The sequence below is a fragment of the Capsicum annuum genome, chromosome 7 (genome assembly GCF_002878395.1).
Source record: "Capsicum annuum cultivar UCD-10X-F1 chromosome 7, UCD10Xv1.1, whole genome shotgun sequence".
NCBI classification, from domain to species: Eukaryota; Viridiplantae; Streptophyta; class Magnoliopsida; order Solanales; family Solanaceae; genus Capsicum; species Capsicum annuum.
In genome coordinates, this window is record NC_061117.1 from 180,096,236 (window position 1) to 180,111,434 (window position 15,199).

Sequence of the window (15,199 nt, forward strand, 5' to 3'; positions counted from 1 at the left end):
TATGTTATTACTAATGACTTACGGAAATGATGTTTTAAATAATTCAAATGAAGAGAGTTATTATTGTCAGCATGCATAATTTTCTTATACATTTATGAGATTATTTAAAATGTTGCATCCACTCCCACATACTCAGTACATTCCCAAGTACTGACTCTCATACTCTTTTGTATTCTATATTTCCTCATGATATAGGTTCAGGTGCTCAGTCTCTGCAGCGACAGTGATCTTTGAGTACCTTCATCTATATTTCTGCGATTGGTGAGTCCTCATGGTTCGAGAACCTGTGTCTCTGATTTTGTCTTATTAATAGATGGTTATTTACTTTCAGTTCAGTACGAGTCAGTTGGGGATTTGTCCCAATGGCTCCTCAATCCTATGTAGTAGAGGCTTTGTTAGACTAGTGTACCAATGTGTACAGAGATTTTAGTATTTTATTTGTACAGGGGAGTATTACTTTGTATTTTAGTATGTTCATGACATGGTTATTTCTTTTTATCTTAGCATAATTTGTGCTATAATGAGTTATGAAAGTGATGACAGGCTTAGAGGGTTAGCTTGAGGCCACGTGTGGCCTTGAGCATATGTGATGTCTAGGGATAGGTTCTTGGAGTGTTACAAGCTTGGTATCCGAGCTTAAGGTTCAAAGAGTCCTAGGGAGTCTGACAAGCCACGTTTCATAGAGTCTTGATCATCGATGTGTAGCGTGCCACATCTATGAGCAAGAGGCTATGAGACGTATTAGGAAAAGTTATTTCTTTCTTTCAAGAGTCTATCGCGCCATGATTGTTTCTCTCTATTGTTAATTTGTGCTCTCTTATGATAGAAAATGCCTCCTCGTAGAGCTCACAGAAATAACGAACGACCTCAACCCGTTGATTCTTTTGGTAAGACAGTGTCCTATGCCAAATTCTGGGCAGCTTTCCAAGTGCTAGACTAGGTAGACACCGCTAACGCCCAATCCAACACCCGGGATACTGTTCCACATCTGTAAGGGAATAATTCTGCTACATCCCAGGTTGATGACTTTATGTGAATAAATCCACCTGAGTTCTATGGGTCGAAAGTAGGTGAGGACCCACAAATGTATTTAAATGATGTGTGAAAGATCACTCAGGTTATGCACGTGACTGAGGAGAAGAGTGTTAAATTAGATGCCTATAGAATGAAAGATGTTTCTTATGATTGGGTAGAGATGTGGAGGAAGAGTAAAGGGGAGAATGATACTCCTGTGACTTGGTAATTATTTCAAGATGCCTTCTTAGATAGATTTTTTCCCCCGGAGCTGAGGGAAGAAAAATTAGAAGAATTTATGAAATTGAGATAGGGCCCCATGAAAGTTAAGGAGTATTGCCATAAGTTTAACCAGTTATCTAAGTATGCTCTCGGTATGATGGCTGATTCTAGAACTAGTATGAGTAAGTTCTTAGCCGGTGTATCTGGTTATATTATAAAAAAGAGTGTAGATCCGCTATGCTTAATAGGGATATGGATCTTTCAAGACTAATGATTCATGCTCAGTAGATTGAAGAAGACAAGTTGAAGGAGAGAGAGAGAGTGAGAGAGAATAAGAGAGTTAGATCAGAGCAGCAAGGGTATAGTCAGACTAGATTTTCTGGAAGGATCCGCCCTCAATTCCAAAGTTGTTCTCTCATGCCAATGCCTTCATCAGCCAGTACTCCTACATTCAGAATTACACCGGAGTAGGGTAATAGGCCTGCTATGTCCAGGTCCCAGGATAGTGAGAGTAACAAACCTCGTCCTCTCCCATGTTTGAAGTGTGGTAGGGACCATCCTGGTGAGTACTTAGTCGGTCAAAGCGGTTGTTTTGGTTGCGGTAAGTTGGGCCATAAATTCAGGGATTGCCCATATGCTAAATAGGGGAGTCGCAATGTTCATGCTCAGAGTCAGGCTATTAGTGCTCCAGCCCCTGTAGTGTATTCTACTCCTCCTCAGGGTGTCTCGTCTAGTACTACAGGTGGTCAGCGGAAGAATCTCTTTTATGCTATACCACCCTACCAGGAGAAGGAGGATTCACCAGATATTATTACTGGTACGCTCTGTGTATTTTATTTTGATGTGTATATGTTGCTGGACCCTGGGTCAAGTCTTTCTTATGTGACTCCGTTGGTGGCTATGAATTTTGTAATCAGTGCTAAAAATATTCCCGAGCCTTTTCTAGTGTCTACACTAGTGGGTGAATCTGTTGTTGCTAAGCAAGTGTACAAGAAGTGTCCTATCACTGTTCTTAACAGAGTCATGTTTATAGATTTGATTGAGCTAGACATGGTTGATTTTGATATTATTCTTGGTATGGATTTTCTTCACTCTTGTTATACATCTATAGCCTGTTGTACCTGGGTAGTCAAGTTTTAGTTTCCCAATGAACCAGTCTTTGAGTGGTCCAAAAATTCTGTATCTCCTAAAAGTCATTTCATATCCTATCTTAAAGCTAGAAAATTGATATCCAAGGGTTGTATCTATCATTTAGTCTAAGTTAAAAAAACTAAGTCTGAGACTCAAACTATTCAGTCTCTTTAGTGTTGTCAATGAGTTTCCTGATGTTTTCCTGGAAGATCTCCTAGGGGTACCTCCCGATAGAGAGATAGAGTTCAGAATTGATATTCTCTCTGATATATAGCCTATTTCTATTCTTCTGTATCATATGGCCCCCGCAGAACTTAAGTAATTGAAAGAGCAACTCAAAGATCTTCTTGATAAGGGTTTTATAAGGCCCAGTGTGTCTCCCAGGGGTGCACCCATTCTATTCATGCGAAAGAAAGATGGTTCATTGTGTATGTGCATTGACTATCGCCAGCTTAACAAGGTCACAGTCAAGAACAAATATCCTCTTCCTAGAATTGATGACCTATTTGATCAGCTACAAGGTGCCAGCTACTTCTCGAAAATAGATTTGAGATCCGGTTATTACCAACTTAAAGTCAGAGAGTGTGATATTCCAAAAAAGGATTTCCGTACTCGTTATGGTCATCTTGAATTCTTGGTCATGTCCTTCGGGCTAATGAATGCCCTGACAGCTTTTATGGACCTCATGAATTTGGTGTTTAGATCGTACCTAGATATGTTCATTTTTGTGTTTATAGATGATATCCTTGTATATTCCCAGAGTGAAAACGACCATGCAAATCATCTTCGAATTGTCTTACAGACCCTTAGGGATCAACAGTTGTTTGCCAAATTTAGCAAGTGTGAATTCTGGCTAAGGTCAGTTGCTTTTTTGGGTCATATTGTTTCTTCTGATAGTATTCGAGTTGATCCTCAAAAGGTAGAATCTGTGAAGAATTGGCCTAGACCTATTTTCCCATTTGATATTAGGAGTTTCTTGGGTTTAGCTAGCTACTATCGTCGTTTTGTTGAAGTTTTATCTTCCATTGCTGCTTCTTTGACCCGGTTGACCTAAAAGAAGGTTAAATTCCAGTGGTCAGATTCTTGTGAGAAGAGTTTTCAAGAGTTAAAGACTCGACTCACTTCATCCCCCGTGATGACCCTGCCTAATAGTGTAGACGATTTTGTGGTATATTGTGATGCTTCCAGAGTTGGTTTGGGTTGCATGTTAATACAGAAGAGTAAGGTTATAGCCTATTCTTCCAGGCAGTTCAAACCTAATGAAAAGTATTATCCGACCCATGACCTCGAGTTAGCTGCAGTGGTTTTTGCTTTGAAAATCTGGAGACATTATTTGTACGGTGTTCATATTGATATCTTTACAGATCACAAGAGTTACAGTATGTGTTCACTTAGAGAGAGTTGAATCTTTGGCAGAGGCAATGGTTAGAATTACTGAAGAACTATGATATGAGTGTGTTGTATCACCCGGGCAAGGCTAATTTAGTGGCAGATGCCCTTAGTTGGTCGTCCATGGGTAGTGTAGCACATGTTGAGGAAGATAAGAGGGACTTAGCCCATGAAGTGCATCGTTTGTATAGGTTAGGTGTAGATTGCTTGACTCAGCTGAGGGTAATATTTGGATTCAAAGTAGTTTTGAATCTTCCTTAGTTTTGGAAGTGAAGGAGAAGCAGGATACGGATTCTCGTTTGGTCGAGCTAAAAGAATCAGTTAAAGACCAAAAGATAGAGGTTTTCTGCCAAGGGGGAGATGGTGTATTGAGATTTCAGAATAGATTATGTGTGCCTGATGTTGATGATCTGAGGCAGAGAATTATGGCTGAGGCGCATGGCATGCGGTATTCTATTCATCCCGGTGCTACCAAGATATACCACGATTTGCGGGAAATTTATTGGTGGAATGGTATGAAAAAGGATATAGTGAAGTTCATAGAAAAGTGTGCAACTGCCAGTAGGTAAAGATAGAGCACCAGAGACCCGGTGGCGTGATGCAAGAATTTAGCATTCCATCTTGGAAGTGGGAAGTGGTGAACATGGATTTCATGACCGGTTTCCCTCTCTCTCGTTGTTATCATGATTCTATTTGGGTCGTTATAGATAGGTTGACTAAGTCAGCACATTTCCTACCAGTACATACATCTTTCACCACTAAGGACTATGCTAAGTTGTACATTCGAGAGTTAGTAAGGTTGCATGAAGTTTCGTTGTCTATCATCTCCGATAGAGGTACTCAATTTACTTCTCAGTTTTAGAGAGCCTTTCAGAAGGGTCTTAGCACCCAATTACATCTTAGCTCCGCTTTTCATCTGCAGACAGATGTTCAGGCTGAGGGGACTATCCAGACTTTAGAGGATATATTGAGGGCTTGTGTTCTTGATTTCAAAGGAAGTTGGGATGAACATTTGTCGTTGATTGAATTTACTTACAGAAATATTTTTCATGCTAGTATTAGAATGGCTCCGTTTGAAGCTTTGTATGGAAGAAGATGTAGATCGCCCGTAGGTTGGTTAGAAGTGGGTGAAGCTGCTATAATTGGACCTGATACTGTGTTCGATGCTATGGAGAAAATTAAGTTGATTTGGGAGAGATTGAAGACAGCCTAGAGTCATCAGAAGTCGTATGCAAATATGAGAAGAAGAGCTCTTGAATTTGAAGTCGATGATTTAGTGTATTTGAAAATTTCACCCATGAAAGGGGTGAAAAGATTTGAAAAGAAAGGGAAGTTGAGTCCCAGATATGTTGGCCCTTATAGAGTTTTGAATCATGTTGGAAAAGCAGCTTATGAGGTTGAGTTGCCTGCAGAATTGTCAGCTGTCCATCCTGTGTTTCATGTTTCTATGCTCAAGAAGCACATTGGAGACTCTGTTATTGTTGATCCATCGGAAGGTTGTGATGTTCATAATAGCCTTTCGCATGTTGAAATACCAGTTGAAATCCTAGATTATCAAGTCCGTAGACTAAGGAACAAAGAAGTTCCCTTGGTTAAAGTTCTGTGGCGAAATCAATCAGTCGAGGATGCTACTTGGGAAGCAGAAGCAGATATGCGCGCCAGTTACCCTTATCTTTTCTCCACGAGTTTGAATAAAACTGAAGGTACAATTCCTAATTTAGTTACCTCCTAATCTAATGTATTCAACTATATAATTATGCTCTCTATGGTTCGCGCATTAGGGGAAGTACTCAAAAGTTTAGAGTAAAGTGAGCCTTTAGATGTGAGTCTTTTAGCTATACGTCCTTATTTTCTCTTATTCTTGGCTTATCTGGCAACATTCGAGGATGAATGTGTCCAAGGGGGAGATATTGTAATAACCTAATCATTTCTTAAGCCTAAATCCATCTTTTAAGTGGATATGTATGACTTCCAAAGTGATTGATGTTTAAACCATGTTATATTTCTCTAATTTCTACTTTTTATCATGTAGATCATTGAATAAGCTTTCCATCGATACAAATTTCATTGAAATCCGACTTTGGAAAAGGGAGTTATAGCCGTTTCACTCAGTAATATCAGATCACCCAAGTCTGACGGTCGACCAGGTGGACCGTCAGGTCCCTGGTGACCGTCAAGTGCCCCGTCAAGCTAAGGCAGTGACTCCCTAGCAAGAGTATTGGATTGTGATAACGATATTGAGGTTGTACTCCCTGGCAAGAGTACGGCACCCCCACCAATGTGGGGTTCTTTCCTTAAGAGGGCAAAGCGTTGAACTCCATGCGGCTCACATGGTGTAGTTATGTCAGTTATAAGAAACTAACTCCCACGTCTATAATGATCTAAGTACCATGAGTTACCGAGTCACTCTAAGTCATGAGTCAAAGAGTTTGAGTTGAGTTAAATGATTTATGAGATTTATGAAGCATATGTTATTACTGATGACTTACGGAAATGATGTTTTGGATAATTCAAGCGAAGAAGTTATTATTGTCAGCATGCATTATTTTCTTATACATTTATGATATTATTTAAAATGTTGCATCCACCTCCACATACTCAGTACATTCCCAAGTACTGACTCTCATACTCTTTTGTATTCTATATTTCCTTATGATATAGGTTCAGGTGCTCATTCTCAGCAGCGACAGTGATCTTTGAGTACCTTCATCTACATTTCTGCGGTTGGTGAGTCCTCATGGTTCGAGGACCTGTGTCTCCGATTTTGTCTTGTTAATAGATGGTTGTTTACTTTTAGTTCAGTACAAGTCAGTTGGGGATCTTTCCCAATGGCTCCTCAGTCCTATGTAGTAGAGGCTTTGTCAGACTAGTGCACCAGCGTGTACAGAGATTTCAGTATTTTATTTGTATAGGGCAGTATTACTTCGTATTTTAGTATGTTCTTGACATGGTTATTCCTCTTTATCTTAGCATGATTTGCGCTATAATGAGTTCTTAAAGTGATGACGGGCTTAGAGGGTTAACTTAAGGCTACGTGTGGCCTTGATCACCATGTGACATCTTGGGATAGGTTCTTGGGATAGGTTCATGCATTCAACAATATTTAACTAATTTTGCTTAGAGTCTGAACAAAGAGGTCACTGAGTTATTCTGAGAAATATGTTTTGGTATTTATCTGAATATACCAAATTATAAATTCACCGATCATATAACCAAATGGATTTGATACTCGAGTTAGAATTGGAAAATTATGATGAAATTTATGTATGGGTCAACGATAATGTGGTTAGATATTTTCATATTTAAATTTACTATTATTATCAATTTAAAATACACTAAAACAATGGATTTTATCATCAGATTCGCCTATCATTGTGTTGATAGGAAAGTATTTTTCTGAAAAGGTTATTGTGAGTAAGCTAGATCTGATTGAACGTTATAAGTTTTGTAATATCGACAATGATTAGGATGCACTCCAGATGGCTATCTTGTATTTCATTCATACCTTTATTCTCTCTCAAATGAACTATGCATATGTGAGCGTTGCAGATTTTAAGATCGTCAAGGGTGGGAGATATAGAGATTTTCCTGGGAAAAGATTATTTTCGATAAATTATTGTACACACTTAGACAAGATGTTAATGTTGTAAAAAAATTATGTCGATTTAGAGGCATGTCATGCACACTAAATATATGAATGTATGAATGTTGTTCAGTAGTTAAGAAAAAGGTTGTTGTCCGTAAGGGTAACATTATTCCAAAGATTCTCAATTTAAAATTTGTTAGTCAGACAATAATATGAATATTTTATGGGAACAGTGTTTAGCAAGGTATATCTTGTATTCAATTTTATTATCTTTTGATTTAAAGTGAATTTTTTGTTACTTTTAGTACATTACACAAACTTTCAAGATACATTTCATACTATATTGGTACATATCTATCTCAAGAAACCTAACTATTGTACGTATCATATTCAACTAATAGTTAAGTATCTTTTGATCGACAAAAGATACATAAACTTTCATAAATCATAAAAAATTACATACTTGATAGATGTAAACTATTGAATTAATGTTTTATTAGATTTTTAGTTAATACATAGTGTTCTTATATTATCAAAATTTACTTTTCACGTTTAAAACATGTTTTTCAATGTGTGTGCACCAACATAATTTCTATAGAAGATAAAATTGATATACTTGTCTTGCCAACCCCTATTGCTATTTCATCCTTTGATCAGGCGACATCGTTTATATGTACATCTTTTGTTGTTATGGGTGAGAAAATGATCGCTTAAGATAAAGATTTTGCCATTATGTCGGATAATGATGATTTTGATGACTTCAGTATAAAATCACATGTTGATCTGCGGAAGAAGGTAGTTTCTAGAACATATTTGCCCCCACCACCAAAGGGAAGGAATACTAATCCACTACCAATGAAAAAGTTGTTCAATGACAAATAAGTAAGACAACAAAAACTTATAATAAAGTAAAATAGATGTCGAGTACTTCAGAAGGTCCTCATTTCCACATTGTTGAATCTCCTATTGGCACATAGAGGGGGGGGGGGGGAGTTCAAGCTAAGTGACCTTTGTTAGTAGATTTACATGCCTTGATTTGCCAAGTATTTGTCAACAATTATTAGGTGGCGGTTCGCATCCACGTGTGCTAGAAAAGTAACAGCATACTACTCCCAGTAGTGATAAACAATACTTGGTAAAATTAATTGTGGATACATTGGAGTCCCATGTAAGAGCTCACTGCATTTGATCATTTAAATCAATTAAGTAAGATTCATACTTAGTCCATAATTTTTTATGTTTTAAGGTTGACCAAAAGTTCATCGACCTTGAGATATTAGTCACTAAACACTACACGGACATCATGAAAGCTTTGAAGCATAAGGACCATGTCGAGGAGAAGATAATTGGATTTCAAATTTAATATCTTTGTATTAGTTACAATTTGATGGTTATGAAATTTTAGCTTAACAGATTGTTGTTGAAACCGACAATCCTAATAGAGATGAGCATATGAATAAAAAAGAGACCTTGATCAATCTTTAAAATTTAAAAGTCCAGAAGATCCTCCAAAACAAGTTGATGATCAGGAAGGTGTTAACCTTAGACGTGTCTTGGCAAAGGTAGTTGTTGCTATTAGTAGGTAGAAGGTAATCATTAGTTAAAGAACTGATCTTTATGCGTACTTGTATGTATCAGCTATAAGTTTGAAAATAACTTATGCATAAATATTTTTTTTTTAATTTAGTTTAATATGTATCTAATGAATATTAGTACATTAATTATGTATCTTTTAAAGAATTTATGTATCTTTATGATAAACTTTGCCAATTATTTATATTTTCAGAAGAATGCCACTGTACCTGCTATTTTGAATAAGATACTTTCACAATTGATACTGCACCAACTGATTCAAAAAGTGGTAGAAAAAGTAAAGTTTATCAGTCCTCCCCGAATAATGTATAGTCAAGTTTACCTCCCTGACAGTCAGTGGCTGACAGAATTTTCAAGCATTGAGGTAGTTGATAAAGATGACACAAAGACTCATGTTTCAAGAACTAGGCCGCCTTCAAAACTATTCAACTCTACATACACTACGTTGTTTAGTTCATCTTCCAAAGACAATGAGGATATTTCTTCGAATATTCATCGGAACTATCTGTTTAAAGGCTTCAACATTTCGTACGAGGCGCCAACATAGTTGATCAACATTTATTGAAAAAATAACATAAACATACAACTTAGCTTACTTTATTTACACAAATCTCCACCCTTACAATGTAATTACAAAAAATCTTGAAAGCACTTTTTCTCTCTACAAATTTAATATGTACCACAAGCCTACCTTTTTGCCTAAAAAAATACCAACCCACCAAATCTGATACATAGTGATTATGAGCTAAAAAAGCAGCTGACTTAATGGCATTCAAATAATGGTTTCTCTAATTTTAGAAAAAAATTCAATTGAAGTCATCTTCTTCTTCACTTCATCTTCAATTTACAAGCTTCTACTCTTTTTCAATCTTATCTAACATTTTTCTCCAGATTATTAAAGAGGTTACTTTGTTTTCAATTTTTTTCAAGTTGAGTACATATTAAATTTAATGTTCTTAAATAAATTTCAAGTTTAGTATTGGTATAACTCAATTAGATGATCAAACTTCAATGGAGGAATTAGATGTAGAAAGTACAATGCCTATTTTAGATAATAATATCCGCCAACAAATTTTATTTCAAGCAATTTCGATTCAAAAGATAAATATTTTCATAAAATAGATCCAAGAATCGCAACGAACCTACAATGATGAAGAATTTATGGGAGACATTGACTAAAAAATTTTAAAAATTTGTAACGTCATCTTAAAAAATAAAACCTAAATAGGATACACATGATGGCCTCCCCCAAAGGTGTATCAAAAAGTATCATCAGTTCTATTATACTTTTGATACTTTGGAATGATAGAACATATTTAAAATTTCTTAATATATTATGTATCACCGGCTGATTTATGCATTTTGACATATAATATTTATGTATTAGATCATATCATAACCATACAGATTGATTTGTATGAGGAAAAGATATATTTTATCTATGTATCAGATCTCATTATTGTCCTTCAGATACAAAAATAATGAATAGATACATATTATTTATGAGTTAGGTTACATCAAAGTCTTGTAGATACATACATAAAGAAAAGATACATAACATTTATGTACTTTTTCTTTGAAAGATACATATCCTATGTTATTTTGTGTTATACACTACGTGTTACAATTTTTAATGTTATGAATATCTAGTTAATAATTACATACATATTTTTGTTAATTAATTTGTTTTGCAAGGCATGGAATATATGGTAAAAAATATTCCACCTCATCCTTTGAGGTTCAGCAGTTTATGTAACAGATATTTTCGAACTGATTTTTCTGAGATTCTGAGCAAGGAGGTCATTGATTTACTCTGAGACACATGTTTTAATATTTTTTGGAATATATCAAATTGTAAATTCATCGGTTGGTAACTAAATACATTTTGATGTTTGAGTTAGAACAGGATAATCCTGATAAAGTTCACGTATGGGTCAATGACAATGTGCTCAGATTTTTCATATTTAAATTTACTATTATTATCGATTTAAAAGCACTTACAATACATTAAATTTTGAATATCCAAATTCACCTCCCAGTTTATTGACGGGAACGTATTTCCTGAAAAAGTTAATGCGAGTAAGCTGGATTTATTGAACATTTCAAGTTTGGTAATTTTGACAATGATTAGGATGTACTGCAGATGGCTATCTTGTACTTCATTCATGCCTTTATTCTCTCTCAAATGAATAATGAATCTATGAACGTTGCAGAATTTAATATGATCGAGGATGGAAAATATAGAGATTTTCATGGATAAGGATTGCTTTTGATAAATTATTGTATACAATTAGACAAGATATGAATGTTGTAAAAAGTTGCATCGATTAAGAGGCATGCCACATACACTAAATGTATGGACGTACAACTTTTGTTCTATAGTTGAGGGAAAGATTGTTGTCCATTAGGGAAACATTATTCCAAGGATATATAATTAGAAAGTTGGTAGAGTCTGGCAGCAATATGAATATTTTAAGGGAGCAATGTTTAACAAGGTATATCTTGTATTCAATTCTATTTTCTTTTGATTTAAAGTAAATTTTTTGTTATGTTTAGTATATTACACAAACTTTTAAGATACATTTCATACTATATTGGTATATATCTATCTCAAGAAACCTAACTATTACACATATCATATTTAACTAATAGTTAAGTATCTTTTGATCGACAAAAGATACATAAACTTTCATAAATCATAAAAAATACATACCCAATAGATTTAAATAGTTGAATTTAGATTTTTAATTGATACATAGGATTTTTATGTTATTAAAATCTATTTCCATGTTAATTTTTTTTAAAACATGTTTTTCTATGTGTGCACACCAACATAATTCCTACATAAGAGGAAATTTACACACTTGACTTGCCAACTCCTTCTATTACGTTATTTGATCAGGTGAAATTATTTATACCTATACATTCTGTTGTTATGTATGAAAAAATAATTCTTGAAGACAAGGGTCTGTTGTGTTGGATAATGATGAATTTGAGGGTTTTAGTACAAAACCAATTTTTGATCTGTTGAGAAGGTACCCACTGCAAAATAGAAGAAAGGCTGATCCACTATCAAAGAAAAAAATTGTTCGCCGACAAACAAATAAGACAGTAAAAACTTCTACAAAAGAAAAATAGACCCTGGATACATCAAAAAGTCCTCATTTGCACATTATTGAATCTGGTATTGACACACAATCAGGGTTTGTTCAATCTAAAGTGTCCTTTTGTTTGTGTATTTACATCCCCTAATTTTTTAAGTGTTCGTCAAAAATCATCAGGAGGTAGTTTGTAGCCACGTGATTCAGAAAAGTCACAACATACTATTCCCAACAATTATGAACAATACTTGGTAAAAGTAGTTGTAGATATATTGAAGTCCTATTTCTGGATTATGCATCCAGAATCTAACGTGTACAAGGACTCTTGTAAATAAAGAAAGTCCTAAGAAGAAAAGACCACGAAGGCTGTACAAATTATATCAATATAAGAGTTCAAAGGTTAAATAAAAATTTATACACCTTTAGACACTAGTCACTAAACAATACACGAACATCATGAAAGCTTAAAGGTTAAATAAAAATTTATCCACCTTGAGACATTAGTCACTAAACAATACACGGACATCATAAAATCTTGGAAGTATAAGGAACATGTTGAGGAGAAGGTAATTGAGTTTAAATTTAATATTTTGTACTAATTACTATTTGATGGACGTGAAATTTTAATTTAACTAGTTGTTGTTGAAACCAACGGTCCAAATAAATATGAGCATATGAATGGAATAGGAGACCTTGATTGATCTCAGAAATGTAAATGCCCAGATGATTCGCCAAAATAAGTTGATAATCAGGAAGATGTTAACCTTAGACGTGTCTTGATAGAGATAGTGACTACTATTAATGAAAAGAAGGTAACCACTAGTTAAAGAATTAAACTTCTATGTGTACTCATATGTATTAGCTACAAGTTTGAAAATAAATTATACATCAATAAGTTTTTCCAATTTAATTTAATATGTATCTTATGCATATAATTACATTAATTATGTATCTTTTAAAGAATTTATGCATTTTTCAGATTTATTATGTATCTTTATGATTAAATTTATCAATTATTTGTATTTTAGAAGGATGTCACTATACCTGCTATTATTGAAAAGAAAACTTTCACAATTGATATTGCACTGGATGATTTCAAACTAGTAGCAAAAGTGAATTCTGCTAGTCCATCCCAAATAATTCATAGTCAATTTTACCTCCCTGACAGTCAGTGGCCAATAGAATTTTGAAGCACCAAGGTAATTGATAAAAATGACACAAAAACCCTGCTTCAAGGATCAGGCAACCTTCAAAAATTGTAATACCCCAAAAATTCAAACCAATGTTAGAGCCATGTTTCAAGCTCATGCATAGTACATTATAGTTCTTTGGCAATAATATGCGTGGGTTTGATGTATATTAAGACCTTAAATAACTCTCATTTATTAGATGAATCAAAATAATCCTTACCGATTAAATTTTTGAAAAGAATATTGCTTTAATCTAATTCAAACGAGCATATGTTTTTCTCTATTGAGAATTTTTCACATATCAAGACCCACAAAATGATATTGAGTTAGCTTTCCGAGCCAGTTTAGTTGGGAGTAGGATTTAGCACTAAGCGAGTGCAGGGATAGTGGCTTCCCGTCAGATAGGTGGAGTTGTTAGCAGCAGTCCATATACTCCAAAACTACATAGCAAGTGTAGGATATGAGGAGTCACCCATCAGTTTAGGCTTGACTACCTTACAGGGGTCACCCGTTAGTTTAAGCTTGACATTCTTAGTCCTTCGTGATAGTACATTAGTGGATCCACACAGCCAGTGTTAATAGCCGTGGCACGGTACTGACACCCTTCTAACTGGGGTCATAGGTTGGACCCCAAATTTGCTCATTGGGGAATGTCGGTTAGATGATAGCTCCCACAGTCTCAGTCCAGTAATCAATTCAGTTTTAGTTTGCTTTACTATAGCATATAGATATCAGATATTTCAATATTTTAATTTACAGAATATATTCAGAACATAATTTATGCTTAGTCATGCATCCATTAGTATTAACAGATTTTATGCACTCTCAGTATTTATTGATTTCATACATTCTATTCAGTATGTCATACTATTCATTCAGTCAGTTATTACTTATGCACATGAAACCATGCATATCATCCCACCTTATTTAGCATACCAGTGCATTCAAGGTACTGATTGCATACTCTTTTCTTATGCTATGATGTATCATATCATAGGTTTGGATGCTCAGTTCCCAAATCGCACATAGACCTTCCAGATTATCTGCCGTAGCAGTGGTGAGTCCTCATATTTTAAGGACAGACTATATTTATTTTCAAACTTTCAGTTCATTAGTTAGATGGAGTTAGTTTAGGCCTATCCCATCAGCTCTTATTCAGTCAGTAAAGGCTTACAGACTAGTACAGATAGTCAGTTAGTGTTGTTTTTATTTTAATTATTTCAGATAGTTATTTCTAGCTGTTGTTTCTAGATTCATGATCTAGAATTGTTTTTAGTTATTTAAAATCTTATGGCTTATCAGTTGTTCTTCTTCACATGCTATTATATTATTGAGTGCTAATAGCAGGTACCAGCTCTTGGGTTAGCTTGTGGTCTCTCGAGACCATAAGTACCGTATGGCACCCAGGAAGTACCCTCGCGGTATTATAAACTTGGTATCAGAGCCTAAGGTTTTAAAGTGTCCTAGGAAGTCTGAAAGTCAGATCAAGTAGAGTCTTATGCATGGGCGTAAAGAACACCACACTTATTGATAAAAGGCCATGAGGCAGTTTAGGAAAAGTTTCCCTTCTTTCAGTATTCATATCATGCGACTGAGCATGATGCTCATGTTAAACTGTGTCTAATATATTCTCCCTTCTATTTATAGAACATGCCTCCTAGAAAGATAAATGAAAGAAGAAATATGAACCAACTAGCACCTCCACCTATTCAGGAAGATCCCCTAAACAAGCATGTTTTGCATGCAGAGTTTAGAGTTGTATACACTACTCGATCCCACTCTTTAGCGGCTCAAAATATTTAGCCAGTCATTGTTCTATCCAATCTAGTGGTCAATACTGCCGCAGCTAGGATTCGGGACTTTACCCAAATAAATCCTCCTCTATTTTTAGGATTTAAATCTGAAGAGAATCTATAAAAATTCTTAGACATGATCCAAAAGGTAACAAATATTATGGGGGTAACTGCTAGTGA